Below are 4,154 nucleotides of genomic sequence, written 5' to 3'. Positions count from 1 at the left end.
ATCTTACTGAATACCCACTTTAATTTTATTTTTTATTTACTTATTTATTTTTTTCCAGGAACTGGTGAAAGAGAAAAATTAACCAGGAACTGGGGAAAGAGGAAAAAATGGTGTAAACTAGGACCTTTTCTGACATGCAGATCTGGAGTGTCCTTGGGGTTACTGGAAAGCAGAACCTCTTCTTAAGCCCCTGGAATCTGGTAGAGTGCTCTTTAGGTTGTCTCTAGCTGCTGGTTACATGTTGATTTGTTTTGTCTTGGTTTTATGCTTTAATATTTTGAAAAGGTGAAGCTGCTGTATTTTATTTTATTATTGATTCAGGTATGTTGGGTTGCTCTGCTGTTTTCTTTGTGATGGTGGAATCACTGTGTGGAATGTGGGTATGTATATCGGTTTGTGGTAAAAAGGGTTTAGTGTTTGAAGCAGAAGGTTTTATGGTAATTGGCTGAATATGGTTTCTTCTATTAAATGAGTGAAGTTATTGGCAGAGAAGGTAAGAGCAGAAGAAGGAAAGCTTGGTGTTGCTAAGATCGATTTCTATGGCTTTGTACAGGCTGTTATTGATGATATAGTTATTTACAAGCCTGCGGCTCAAGCTCTGGAAAGATTCCTGTTGTTAGGGAGTCCCACTTTCCTCCAGGCCCAGGCACACTCAAAGACCCCACTTCTGAGGCCCCTTAGTGCCAAAAAGCTTATCCAAGGCAAATTCCCAAGACCATGGTTTCCTCTTTCTCCCCACCCTGTCTGCCCATGACACTGACACAATTCCCCCAGACCATGAATGGCTCGGGAATTTGTCTGTGATACCGGCTACCTGTGGCACCAAAGATGCACATGATATCAGCTGTGCTGGAGTCAAGAGAGTACCTGTTAGTAAACTGTGGTCCCAATATCAGTGACAAAGATAAGCACAATGTCTCCCAGGCTGACCCAAGCCCACTTAGTGACCCACTGAGGGGTGAGAGATCTCACCTTCTTGGAGCACCAGTGAGCTCTCTGCTTGAGTTTCAGTGGTGCTGTGAGCACCCGTTTGCACTTAGGTGACCCAAGTTACCAATAAAATCAGGTGCTGGAGGCAGATCCTTGGGGCTGTTTTCTGGGATGTTAGTGTGGTAACTGGTATGCTGATATAGGGTGTCTTCTTTCTTGGCTCATGGAGATCTCAGGTGACCGCTCAGTGACTGTCCCAGAGAAGTTTCCAATGGCCTCTCTCAGCTGCCCGTCCATCCTCCACCAGGTAGATCTTTCTTAAACAATCTCCCTGTGACTTTCCTCTAATTCTGCTCTTCTGTTTGGTGCACTCTGATTCAGTGAGCTGTTCAGAGCACCAAAATCTCTAATTCAAACTGCTGTACCTAGTTTTTCAAGCATTAATATGCTAGAGGGAAATAGCATAGTGCTTATTGATGAGACTGCATTTTGAATCTCTGTTTCATTTATTTCTGCTCTGATCTTTATTATTTCCTGTCTTCTGGAGACTGTAGGTTCCTTTTCCTGCTGTTTTTCTAATTGATATAGTTGTTTAGGTAAGGTACTGATTTTGATTCTTCTTTTTTTCATGTGCGCTTTTGTTGTTATAAATTGAACTCTGAGTACTGTTTTCTCTGCATCCCAAAGGTTTTAGTAAGTTATATATTCATTCTAATTTGTTTCTAGTCTTTTTTTTTTTTTTTAATTTCACACTTTATTTCTTCTGTTACCCATTAGTTCCTGAGCAGTGTAATATTCCGTTTCCATGTATTTGAAAATTTTTTTTCACTTGATCTTCCTGTTATTATTTATAATTTGATAGCATTGTGGACCTACAAGATGCTTTCTAGTATTTCAATCTTTTTAAATTTATTGAGGTTTGTTTTGTGATCTAACATATGGTCTATTTTGGGGAATGATCCATATGCACAGAAGAATGTGTTTTTGTTGGGTGGAGTGCTCTGTATATGTCTATGAGTTTGCGTTGGTTGATTGTGTTGTTGAGATACTCTGTATGCTTGAGTTTTTTCTAATTGTTCTGTTGTTCATTGAAAGTGGTATGTTAAAATAGCCTACCACTATTGCAGAATTGTCTGTTTCTCCTTTCAATTCAGTTAATGTTTGCTTTATGTATTTCAGAGCTCTTCCATTGCATCCATAGATATTTATTCTGCTAATGTACTCTTGGTCAATTACTTCTTTTAACATTATATAATGTCCCTATTTGACTCTTATGCTGATTTTCACATTGCAGTCTATTTTATCAGAAATTAATACTGTCATTGTTTGTGGCTACTCTGTAGTAAATTCTTATTTCCCTAAGTTTGGAATAGTCTGTTCTGTATGAACATCATCCAGACTGCTCTATTTTGGAAGTTTTGTAACTATGAAATTTATTCCCTCTGTTTTCTTTGTTGGTAGTATTATTCACAGACTGATTTCTCTATCTATTTGCATTTTTGTAAGCTTATTTTACTTTTGAGATTCTTTTTCTGGGTTGATTTGTAGGTGGTGGTGTCAACCATCTTGATTTTAATTTGTTCCTTTCTGTTGGTTTGTGTTGAAAGAACTCCCTTTAACATTTTTCGTAGGATTGGTCTGTTTCTCACAAATTCTTTTACTTTCTGATTATCTGGAAATATCTTATTTTTATTCTCATATTTGAGGGGCAGTTTGGCTGGACATAGAATTTTTCGTTGGTGTGATACTTAAGTTATGTGTCAGCATGATTTTGAGTGACTAGGCAGTTATTGCCCATGATGAGACTGGTAATCAACCCCATGGTGGAATCTACTCGGGCAGCTGAGTAGCTGCATTAAGGGTGTGGTTTGCTTCCAGTACATAAGGAAACAGTTTTGAGAAGGGTCTCTGAGCTTTTTGGCATGCTTAGACCCTGCATGTAGCCAAGTCTTTATCTCAATGGACTAATAAGTTTTCTGGGAATCTTAGGACTGTTAATGGATTGAATTAGTGTCCTGCTATACTGCTTGATCATCTTGGGACTGTGCCAATTTACTTGTCAACCTTGAGTTTGTCCACCTCAGCAGCCAGCAGCTGTCTGAGTTAAGAGATGCCTCCAATTTCATTTGGCCAAGAGCAAGAAGAACACATGGAGCCCATGGTCAAGGGGCCTTCACTTAGCCCCTAGAGCTGGCACTTTGAATTCAACCTTCTGACCTCCTAAACTGTAAGAGAATAAATCCCTGTTTGTTCAAGCCATCCATTTATGATATTTGAATTAGAGCAGCTCTAGATAAACAAGATGAATAAATTGAAGTTTATCAGCTTCTGCAGTCTGAAATTGACCGAATATGCAATCAAGATGTATTAATTATCACTGGTGATCGGAATGGAGAAGTTGAAACAAAGAAGAATCACTGGTAGTTGGAAAATTTGCTGTTGGTGACAGAAATAATGCTGGAAATTGCAGGACAGAATTTTTCAAGACTAACAACTTGTTCATTGCAAATATCTTTTTTCAATAACACAAATAGCAGCTATACACAGGGACTTTGCCAGATGGAGTACACAGGAATGAGATTGACTACATCTATGGAAGAGGCAATGGAAAAGCTCAATATATTCATCCAAAACAAGGCCAGGAGATGAGTGGGGAACAGACCATCAACTGCTCATATGCAAGTTCAACTTGAACCTAAAGATAATTAAAACAATTCCATGAGAGCGAAAATATGATCTTGAATACATCGCTCCGGAATTTAAAGACCATCTAAAGAATAGATTTGATGCATTGATCACCAATGACTGAACACCAGAATTGTGGAAAGACATCAGGAACATCATCCATGAAGAAAGCAAGAGATCACTAAAAAGATGAGAAAAGAAGTGAAGACCAAAATGGATGACAGAAGAGGCTCTGAAACTTGGCAGTGAAAGAAGAGTAGCTAAAGCAAATGCAAGAAATGACAAGATAAAAGAATTGAACTGAAGATTTCAAAGAGCAGCTTGAGCATCCAAAGCCAGTTACTGTAATGAAATGTGCAAAGACCGGGAGTTGGACAACCCAAAGGGAAGAACACGCTTGGTATTTCTCAAGCTGAAAGAATTGAAGAACAATTTAAGCCTCCAGTTGCAATATTGAGAGATTCTATGGGCAAAATGTTGAATGATGCAGGAAACATCAAGAGAAGATGGAAGGAATACACAGAGTCACTGTACCAAAA

Source organism: Orycteropus afer, unplaced genomic scaffold, assembly GCF_000298275.1.
Source record: "Orycteropus afer afer isolate SDZICR_OR568_19922 unplaced genomic scaffold, OryAfe1.0 scaffold00406, whole genome shotgun sequence".
In the NCBI taxonomy this organism is placed as follows: Eukaryota; Metazoa; Chordata; class Mammalia; order Tubulidentata; family Orycteropodidae; genus Orycteropus; species Orycteropus afer.
Note: the sequence above shows the minus strand (reverse complement) of the source record.